Source organism: Galleria mellonella, unplaced genomic scaffold (assembly GCF_026898425.1).
Source record: "Galleria mellonella isolate WM207_F2 unplaced genomic scaffold, CSIRO_AGI_GalMel_v1 utg40, whole genome shotgun sequence".
NCBI classification, from domain to species: Eukaryota; Metazoa; Arthropoda; class Insecta; order Lepidoptera; family Pyralidae; genus Galleria; species Galleria mellonella.
The window spans coordinates 45,526-57,880 of NW_026442094.1; the positions used below are offsets into that span (position 1 = coordinate 45,526).

The window sequence follows — 12,355 nt, forward strand, 5'->3', positions numbered from 1 at the left end:
TAATAAGGCAGAATGTTATAGTACATTTGTCAATATTATCAACTTATGAACATGGTAATTAAATGTTCTTAAATCAAAAGCGATTGAACAAAATAATCTAAAGAGGTAACGTGGCGACAACCAGTTCATTCAAGTGGCCAGTATGTCCTTTCGCCTTTTCTCCCGTCTCTAAAGAAATGTCTACATGGTCGCGATCGTGGCGTACGCATACATGTGGAGCGAAACTAACCAGCTATATTCACCCACAATAAAAACCACCGTATCGTCTCTCGAATACGGTTCGAATTTCTGTAGACAATTAAACTTAACAAGACCTTTTTGTTATGAAGTCATACCGGCACCAGTCTTTTACCGCTTCACGTCACCAGTACTCAGTCAGTGCTCCACCAGTAACTAGATAGACACGCCGCGGGGTACCCGTATTCCTCCAATCTGTATAAATCACTCTCAAAAACTACAAATATTTAATTATAAACTGGGTTATTTTAATCTGCGGTGCAACGAATCGAAATATTGATGTTATCAAAAATCCGTGCTGCGTTATCTTCATTTGTGTGTGAACATAAACAATTTCTGAAGGATTTCGTTTCTATACGTAAGTTTATATTGATTTTTCTTCACTTAAACAGTAATATGGGTAGCATTAATCATTAGTTTATTGGAAGCTTTTATTATTTTTGTTGCTGCATATTTACGTTGATATATCTGTATATTGTAAGTCCATAATTTCTTGAATTTTATTAGTAACGAGACAGCGTGTTCTTGCAGCAATTCCGTTACTTAGTTACCTCCATATGTGATTCTTTTTGACTTACCTGACTACTAACTATATCAGACAGTTTTGTAATATGAACTCTTCTAGGTTCTAGCATATTTTCTACATATTCTATATTCCCTGTTTTATATGCATGTTTTTTACTTTTGAAAAACTACCAGTAGTTATATTTAATTCCGTAATTTTATATAGTGTTTATGTAGTCATATCACATTAGTTGCTATACTAACGTCATCATCAGTGCCTAATCTAGTTTTTCTTTTATTATTCTGGCACGACATCGGAGTGTAAATACTAATTTTGTTTACTATTCTTATCAGTCAAGTTCAAATAATATCAAAGAACTTGTATTGACTGCCCACACTTATAATTACTACTAAGTATCTATCTATTAATTTCGTCCAGTCTTTAAGATTTATTTAAAAATGCTTAAATCTTGATAAAAAGTATGTAAGTAATAATAAACCCAATAAATAAAATAATAAAAATTATATAATATAACGGAATATAGATACAAAATGAAAACTCAGCCCAATTGAGAACTTCGTTCTTTTTAAAGTCATCTGAAAACAACACTTTTGAAATATTGGTCATTTCTGAACCATTCTTATAATTATCCTTCTCCAAATCTATTTTTAAATATAAATTTAAATTTAATAGTTTATTAAATGCATAAATTTTATCTTATAAACTATTGAGAACTGAATTTAAATAAAGTACTGAATTCTGTCTGAAACGTATTATAAATTTAGTCTACACTGGTTCTTAGAATAATAATTTAGCAATAATATAAATAGTTCAAGTTTTAGAGATAGATAATAGATAATGGTGTCATAGAAAAACCTGTTGTTAAATTTCACAAAATAATACTCATCTCATTTTGAAAAAATATGCTAAGTAACCATTTGTCTTATTCAACTTCCGTCTATAGCTTCCGCTGCATTATAATTTGCATTCATGAGACATATAGTAACACGTATATAATATAGAATGATTGTACAGTTATATTCAATGTGTAAGTAAGAAGTATTCAAACTAATAAACTCAATATGAAATAGTATTTATTACTAAATATCTAACTACTTATTATCCATTCCTAAATAATTAAAAATTTTGTCCCACACAAAAAAAAAACTGTGACAATTCAATTGTGACAAAAGTATGATCTAAAAACTAAACTACTGGACTTGATGTGTGTATCCTTTAAGATAAAAAAAGAATTTTCCAAATCGATTTAGAACTGACGGAGTTATGAGGTAACTAACAGAAAAAAAATAAAACCGCATGGAGAACCTCCTTCTTTTTAAAGACGGTTTAAAAATGTAAAATAATCATAAAATATATATTATATAATTTTGGTAAAATACAAACATATGGAATAAATAAATATAAACATTTATAATTGAAACAAATAATGATTTTATTCTTAACATCTCTGTTTTATATTTTAATCTCTCTGCAGTCTCTGATACCATGAGATCATTTATCGTTAATGATTAAATTAACTTACCTGTAAGTTAATTACTATCATAATTATACGAAGACCTCGACGAAAAGATTAGTTTATTAAAACAAAAATACAGTCCAACAATTATAAATATTATAACTCATAATACAGATACGGGCGAAAAAAACGAACATCCAAAACTAATACCAAAATTAACAGCTAAAACTGGTTTCGACAACGGCAGCTAAATAAAAAAGAATTCAATGAAATCTAAGACGGATGTGTTTAAGAAATAAAAGTCATTACATTGAACTCTCGACAACGGTACTCCCATAACGTAACGTCTAACCAAATTGCTAATAGAAACGGTATCGTATATTTTAAATAAAGTCCGTTCTTCATTATTCTCTTCATATACATTCAGGATATTCCAGACAAAGCAACCGTATCTTAGTGCTTACTTAGTGAACTTTAATACTTGATACGAGTGGATTGTAATAAGATGCATGCACGTATGTTTTTGCAAATATTTCCATGAATATGCCATTATAATGCTACGTAAGCATAGTGTTTTTACTTGTTATGAATTTTCCATGCTATCCAAATAGCTAGTTAGAATAAATATACGTAGGTAGGTATATAAGTTTTTTCTATAAAATATTGAAGTCTCAATAAAGTATATGTTTTCTTAGTTTAAAAGAAAGGTCAGCATTAAAATACTAACCAGTGACAATAGATGCCCTAATAATATTATCTATATACATAGGTAATTTTTATAAAAAATCCATAGAAAATCATTACGAATTTATTATCACTGAATTAGAAGAATCATGTTCTAGTTTATCTTATTTATTGTTAACTTCAAAACGAAGACAGTTCATTTATATTTTATTATGTGGATATAAATTAGAATCAATATTGCATATTTCTCTTTGTAATAAAAAAAAATTACTCTGATGTTGGTCCACTTTAATTCTCTGTTTCTTTCAGAAATAAAATCATAATATATCAGTTTTTATCATAATATATTAAAAAACAAAAACAAATAAATAAATATATAATATTTATAAACAATATTTAACTACTTTAACTTTCCTCTATCGTTTTTACTTTTATGAACTTATTGCCAGAGACGTATTTAGAGGAGGGCCGGGAGGACCATGTCGCCACAGAATTATCTGGTGCCCATTTCAGAATAAGGAGAGGAGAAATGTAAGCAAACACAGAACAGAGGGAGCATATACGCCAATGCTTATTTTCCTCTCTTCAGACTGCTATTGCTAGCGATACCTCTATTATACACTATTCACACAAAATCCCGCTCATTCCAATTTTTCGTTCACAGATGCAATACCATTGTGGTTTGTGGACTAAAACTTAGATTCACAACTTACTAAATGGCTTTCACCCTTCGGTTTGCACAATATTCGGGGGTTACTCATTGTTCCATTGAATTGTCCCATTTTATCCATTCAAAGTAAATTTTGCCATAATCATCTCTCTCAGTATCATCAGCTTCTATATTGATACCATGACACGTCAGATACATCAAAATTTAACCATAAACTTTACAATACTAAATAATTACTACAATTTCTATATAAATATTTCTTATTTTGAAAATTTTAATGAGAACGCGTAAAAGAATCATCTGTCTATTTTTGAACATTATATTTTTCGCTTTAATGAACTGTTTGACTTAAATTAGAATCTGATTCATTTGAGTATTCGTACATTCCGGGACTTGTGACTTTTCAGTTTAGAATTTTCAAACATTCTGTGTGACACAGTTTATTTGTATGCTTACATGTATTCAAGTACACGACTGAATTGATACTTTTTTTAAAAAGTTCATTGGCCGGTATTAGCTTCTTTGAATGATTCACAAAGTAAATAATTTCGCTATACTTTTTTCGCTGACAAACAAAAGACTTGAATCAACAAAAAATATGACATGTCAATGATTTTGAAAGACAACAACAATCTAACCAAACACTGAATGAGCGAAAACTTTATAATCACAGTGCCTTATAACAAAATAACATTCGTATAATTATAAAATTATAATGCACGTTCGCTCAACTATAATTAACAATAGTTTATTATAAAATTACTCCACGTACCTACAAGATACGAGGCGGTCGTTAACAATAGGGAACTATGTGTGACGCGCATAAGTCGCCGTACCATTGTTGAGAGGAACAAACTTCGTTATATTGACGACAACAGTCGCCGCTAAGGAAATTGAATCTTAACGTCACAGCGATAAGGATATTATTATATTTTCCAATAGAAACATGAGATTTTTTCATACATCTCTTGGTCGACCGCCAAATGTCAACAAACGCAGAATTACCGCCGGCACAAGTTAGCTGTGACTCACACGAGAATCCAACTTAAATGGAACTTCGGCAATCTATTTTTTCATATTATAATTTGATAGAAGGACACGACGTAATAGTTCTTCCTAAACTGGTAAGTCTGCAAAAACCATTTCAATTTCGATAACAAAAAGCGTTCATATATTAGGCATACACAATACAACAATGTATTGCTGAGTAGTTTCAAAGTTCGTGGTTCAGTTTTTATTGTCGTCCTTTGTCTTGTCTTCTTTATTTTTTTTTATTAAAAAAATTCTAGTATATCTCATTGAATGCATGTTTATTCTTCTGTCGTATTCTTCTATTTTCATTTTCAGTATACAATCTAGTACTACAGTTTGTTACTTTACCACAGCTATAAGGTACCTAATATAGTATACTACGTGTAATATATAATGGAAATCTGTCCTTTTGTCATCATGCTAGGCTTCTTCTTTTATATACTTTTGCAATACACAACCTAATACTATAATTTAATACATTACTATTAAGTACTCTAATATAGTATGCTCTTTACAACACTAGTACGGTACTGTTTTTTTTAAGGCCTAGCTAACTTGCCAGACCTCATTCCGTCAAAAGAGGGGAAAATGTAAATTTTCCAAGTTTTTTTTTTGTTTTTTCCCCTATAAATAATTTTAACGAATATTTGGATAAAATTTTATCGAATTGATTCAACCAATTTTAAATTATGTGCTTAGCAATACATTTAGCTGCAATACATTTCTTTTTTTATTTGGATATATAGATTATTATGTACAATAGCATTCGTGCTATGCTTGCATAAACGGATTACCTTACTATCTTACTAAATAACTTGGGTTTTAACGTTTCTCTATTCTTGAAACTACCCAAAGTAGTAACAATAAATATAAATATATGCAGGTATAATATTTTTGGTTTTTTTATGGTAGATATTGATCACAAGAAGTTGTAATTTTTCTGATATATATATATATATATATATATACCATAGGAAAATCAAATATGTATTTATATAATAATATTTCAGCAGTATTTTCGAACAGATACGACATTGAAATATACAAGAAAAAGAGTATATTTCCCCTTAAAAAAAAATCATCGGTTTTAGAAATTTATCTGTCTATCAACCCGTTTGTCTGTCTGTCTGTGTGTATGTTTACCTCGGCATCATGCAAAAATACATGCAGTTTTCATAGTTGTGTTCTTGAAGTTTAACTTAAGAACTGATGTATGTTTTATCTTGATATACCTTCTAGAAGCAGTCAATTTCATTTATTATCCTAATTTTCTAAAATCCATGCGTGTGATGTAGCGGGCAAAAGTTAGTATGATATAGACATATCGTTTCCGTTTTCAATAAGCCGACATAAAAGTGAAACTCTTTATCTGTAGTAAAATGGAACATCAATAAATTTGAAAATAATTAATGCAACAAGGTTGATTGGCAAATATAATATCAGACGTCATTAGAACGAGGTTTGTCCGATATACATGAAAATCTCAATTATTCAGGTACTTTGACATAATGCATAACGCTACTGAATTTAAAGTCCTCTGGTTTTGCTGCCCCGTCGTAGCTTTTTTTATATCATTTATGTACCCCAAATGCCGCCCCCGAAGTACCCATTTGGTTTTTGGGAACAAGAAGAAGTCACACGGGGCCAAATTCGGTCCGTAATAGATTCAAAAACTCACGGAACGATCTTGGCGCAAAATGAACTTAGAATTTCGTGGACCACGGTTTTGCCCAAATTAAGCTCTTAAACCGTTACTATTCAAATTTATAACGCTTTCTCGGCCCTTTGAAAACTTGTGGATTGTTCCTTCACAGCATCATTACTGTTCTGAGACAAAAAAACGAGAGAAACTTGATTACGACGCGCTGCTCTTCAACGGACTTCATGCCGACGGGGTTTCGTTAAGAGGTAACTTCACTGTGACAAAACCATTGTTATTTCCAGAACACTTTTATACGAACTTTTACATGAAAATCTCATACTTTCTAAAAACTGAATTTAAAAACAACTAAACTAAATACTAAAATATAACTAAAGATTTAAAGATTTTCTTTTATCCTAATTTATGCGGGCAAAATCTGTAATTCATACTGTTATAGCCTTAAGTAAATTTTCGAAAGTCTTTTGTTTGCATAACATGCAAGCGTCTAGTATTTTAGAAACATAATTTTATTTCATGAGGTCAAATCTCCTTTCGTGTTTCATAATGAATATCATTAGATTCAGAGAAATCGGATAATAAAATGGATATCATGATTAATGTCTCATTATTATGAAACATTTGTTCCGCCTATTATAATGATCTCGGTCATGAATTGCGATAAATAAGTGCATATACAAGCATATTGTAGATAAATATAAGTATAATTTATTTGCATTGCTTACTTATTTATTTATTTATTTATAGGATTACCAAGATAAGATACAGCTACAATAAAGCTAAATTTTAATACTGGCAGATCAGATCTCATTGTTCTTACATTTATAGGCAACCACAGCATGCCTTGTGTTTGACAAACATTAAAATATAATAATAATATAATATAAATAATGGAACTTGTATTCAAATTATTATAAAATATCAATAAATATTATGTAATGGGGAGGTATATCAACACCTTAATTTAGTCATGAATACAGAGTGACTATCGTTGACTTACAACACACAAATAACAACAAACATAGACATACACAGAAAAAAAGAGATAAAAGGATATATATACAAAAAGAAAAGAAAAATGTATAAAAGAAGTAACATATTTTTTTCTTTCGTGCGTATGCCATAGTAACACAATATGGTCACAACTCAGTTTTACATGCAGGTAGTATTGATTTGCCCTCAAAAGAGCAAAACTGATATTCTGTTATGGCCAGAAGCCAGCCACAAAATTTCTTAACAAAAAAATAAATAAATAAAATAAATAGTGTGTGTTCATTACAATAATAAATAAATAATTAATATAGTCTTCCTGTGCTAAGGGCGAGCTCCTTGTATGAGTTGTACAAAGATTTACGTCAATAATGCATTCATGTTAACGTCAATTAAAAAACGTTTGTGTGCAAATTTTAGTTTTCATAACCATATATCCGAGATATAGCAAAATTTTTAATATAAATATGTACTAGAAACTTTCAATCCGTAGTGTGAGTTTAACACAATAAATTTATATTTATATTAAAGTCACACTATCAACTTAGAAGTTCCTGTAGTGTAAATTTAACACAGATTTGCTTTATTTCGAAGTAAGTAATACGTGTTTGAAGACAATAAATTGATAAACGCTTGTGACAGCTTAAATTATGTTTGTTTCCATTTCTAGTAAGTTTAGTGATAAGTTATTATTATAAGTGAGTTCTTAGAATTATGTTGAAATTACTTCTGTTGATTATTTTACAGTTTTTCAACATGTTTTACTCATTCTTAAGAAACACTGTAAACTCTAAGTGTAATCTAATTCAACAGAACTTAATGAAATATAAACAAACTAACGGACATATATACGAAGACATAATAGTTCTGGGGAGGAAAGGGAAGAGGATAGTAACGGGGCCTACCAATCCCATTGTCAGCACCCGGTCAGGTAGACCTCCATATGGTCTCTCCCGGACTCCATCATGCTAAATTCACGATGCACGGTGCACGATGGACTAACTGACCTGCTTCTTCATTCTCATTTGTCAATCATCCCCCACTGGTGCTCCGCCAGCGTATACCGTTAGCACAGGGGTTATCATTCAATTATTATTTATTAAAAAAAAACAACACAGATCTAAGGAATAGCAATACATGCATATTTTGTCATATCTGTGGTATTGCACATGTCTATAGGCGACCGTTACACTTTCCGTCAACTTATTTGCCCTTCTAGGTAAGTATCATAAAAAATTATCATTACTTACGTAAATATATTGTAACACTATTATTTGATCTATAAATTCAATAGTTTCATTTTAATATAACACGTATTGTACAATAGGCATGTTTAATAAGGAAATGTCAATAACAGGAAGATAGTATTGTATAGGCGAGGGGCTCGCAGTGATCGATTACGTCAAGTGTTTTTTTATACATTTTATATTTGATTTAGAGGTTTATAAAGTGTAAACTGGGATGTGAACAGCATTATCACTAGAACAGCTAACCAATTCAAATATTTCAAATCAAATGTTTATATTGGTTTTGGAATGTATATATCGTTGCCAAATATCATAGAACCATAGATAAAAGAGAAATCTAAAAAAAAAAGTTGTTACACATTGAAATTTAGAAAAATAAATATGTATTTCTTGACAATATTTTTATAAATGTGAAAGTGGGTTTGTTTTTAACTTCATAGTACTTTTTCGACGTAACCAGTAGTTATGAAATTTGCTATAAATACATATAATATTTGAAATAGCAAAGGACATGGGTTACTTTATCCTGACGACGCAGATGGAATCCCAAGCGTAGCTAGAAATAAATAAATAAATATCATTGATTATATTACATAACGAGCTATAACTATACAGAGCTTGTATTATTTATACTAGCATCATAAAGGTACTTATATTTTTTAACCGACTTTAAAAAGAAGAGGGTTTTCAATTCGACTGTATTTTTTTATGTTGATTACATCATAATTTAGTTATAAACCGATTTGGAAATTTCTTTTTTATCTAAAAGGATATACTTACAGATTAGTTTTATAGAATTTTTATCAAAATCGGTTCAGTAGTTTAATTTTGAAAGTAAAATAACTGGATTTGACACTACTGAAATCGGGTTTTTGTGACTTTTTTAAACTGAACAAATATATATGTATAATGGAACAATCTTATTATACATAAATATTTATACAATTTAAAATAAATAAAATCAAAACCTTATATAGGAATGTTCTATTAGTGAAACTGAATATTTCTCCTCAAAAAAATCAGAATTAAAAATCGATCAAAATTTGTTTTCCAACTTTCAAGTTTGATGCCTTCAATTGGCTCATTGATTGATCTGTTTTTCACTGGAACAAATTATTGAGTTTTGATTAATAGAAGATTTTATGTATATTGAATATAGAAAATGCTGAACAAACAAACATGTTAACTCATAAATACAAATGTTTTTATTATGCAGGGATCGAACCCACAACCTTTGATGAGAAAGTGCATTAAACTGCTGCATCATCAAGGTCAACGCTATGTCATTATTGTTGTAAACAAATATTAGTTTTATAATCTGTACTGTTCTTTATCTATGGTTTATACACTAAAATATTGTTCATTCTGGGTAATCACTGTATCAATATATTTTTATCATCAAGTAGCTTCCTACTAGTTGTTGATAAAATGTAAATATATAGCTTGTATGCAGCGTGAAGTATTTTAATTAACAAAATAAACGCAATTCATCATCATCATCTTCCTACCCTTATCCCAATTATTATATGGGGTCGGCGTAATGTTTTTATCCATATTACAAAAAGATTTGGCTTAAAGTTTTACGACCGGTCACCTGCCTGACGTCAACCTTCTTTGGGAAAATAAACGCAATTAAAAATATATATATATATAGAATTTCAAACATAATCTGACGCTATAATAAAATAAAAAAATAACATTAACTTACATTACTTAAATTCATGCACACAATTTTCTAGTAGGTACTATAAAATTTCAATAAAATGCACTAACATATTAAAAATAGAAAACTTTTTCGAAATATTTGATATTATAACAAATCTTGCAATTAATGACTTTATCACACAGTTAATTTATTTATTTATATTTATTATGTGCTTTACTAACACTATTCTTTCAGAATTTAACACAGTATGAATAAAAGCGTCAGCCAACAGACCGTTTTGTTTGAGGTGTTTTTTGACACTTAACTTTTTATCTTGTATCTAAATACTCTAGCTAGTAAGTATACATAGATTAATAACAGTAGCTATTATATTATCTATTATATTTTTTTGATTTAGTAAATCGACTCTTAATCGACCATTTAATTGAAATCATTTAATGAACTATTTAAGAAATTGATTTTTCCGTGAACGTGTCCACGAAGTCTCATCAGACCAAGTACATAGAATGAAAATCATGTGTCTCTATGTTTAGGAAAAAAAAATTAAACTTTATACCGCTTACAAAACTCTTATCTATCACGTTTCGTTTTGTTACCAATAGTTACAAACGTCAACTCAACTAGGGATGTGCTTTACCTAAATTACTAGTTTTTGTCGAATCTTTTTTTGTGATCGAGTCCATAATTGTTTACGATATTTCCAACGATTTTACTGAACTGCTAAAATATCTACATTATCTGTCAAATTTCAAATACAAATAATATTTAATATTTCAATTCTAAATTATTATTTAAAACGAATATTTTATTACAAGTTCGAACAGGCGTAGTCTCGAACAAAAGATAGTATTTAATATCAGACAGTTTTTGATAACAATAAGCTGGTTAAAATTCGATCACTGTAAGTTCCGACCTACCTTATACGCAATTTCTGTTAATTTTAGAAAAAAGTTGACTTGAAATATATTTATTTTTGAGCTGTGAGTTTTTTGGACTCCAATCAATGGACTCAAATATCACATCGTCGCATCCCGATAAAATGTTTTATACGTTGCATGCATACAATGACTCAAATGAGGTCCAGTTTACTGTGATCCCCGATAAGATGTTTTTATTCGCACCCATGCAGTGACGATACGGCAATGCAGGTCTAAAGAATTTGGTCAAGGATAAAACTGAACTTATCTGGTGATGACACAAAATCTTTGTATAGAGAAGTTAAGAATTCGGGTTATCTTAATATATCGAATACCTATCTACTATCTAATGCTAAAGATACCGTACTTTACTTTTTTTAATTGTTTAAAAAATAGGATTAATACCCAACATAGTCAATTAAATTATTAAATTTAATTAAAATCCAACCTTTTAAATAACAAATGAATCATATAGTCAATTAAATTATTAAATTTAATTAATATCCAACCTTTTCGTTAAAAAATAAATCACCAAAATCGGTCCAGTAATGGCAGAGAGATATTATTCAACATACACATACAAAAATACAGTCGATTCTGGTTCGTCATTATTTTGCATAAAATTTATTTCATTTCGGCAATTTAGAATCCCTTACACAAAAGGAGGGTTAAGTTTGAAGTTTTGCTATTTCAATAGGATGAACGATGACAAACGGATGTACTAATACACGGAAAATATATATTACTAAATTTAAACAGCGACGCATATGTAAAATTAGTACTATGAATCTATCTTCGTTTAATGTATCTGTATATATATAAGTATGTTTGTTGAGAGTTTTCTATATTCTTAATTACAATGTTAATAGCTCTTATATTAATTCTTAGTTATTACTCGTTGACTGGGCCTATTAATCATAGTTTCACAGATGCTTTCACCATTTTTCACACAAACATAACTTAGCTGTAATAAAATTGTGAAAGCATTTTCACTTATTTCTATATAAGTTTATGCAAAAATCTATTTAGCTATATATAATCCAACTATTCGACATAACTCCATTGCTAAGTTCCTGTAGAAAATAGTCTAGTTTAAACATATCTTCTTATTCATGAAATAAATCTACCTTAAATCTCTCATAAACATATTTTAGCTTTTGAACCGTTGTCTCTTTCATTTATGCGAAATTCCTAATTTGAAGGAAAGTGACATGTCTGTGTATTTACATAAATATCACATATAATTATTTTCCTTAATAAAAAGAAATAG

General features: G+C 29.3%; 1 protein-coding gene across 1 annotated transcript in view; it reads left to right on the plus strand.

The window, feature by feature from the left end:
- The first annotated feature begins 360 nt into the window (after nucleotides 1–360).
- Nucleotides 361–12,355, plus strand: part of LOC113520230 (CDC42 small effector protein homolog) — a 57,496-nt gene continuing 45,501 nt past the window's right edge. The window contains exon 1 of the mRNA XM_052897998.1: nucleotides 361–595. The gene's annotated coding sequence lies outside the window, so the exon portion shown is untranslated. The remainder of the gene's footprint in view (nucleotides 596–12,355) is intronic.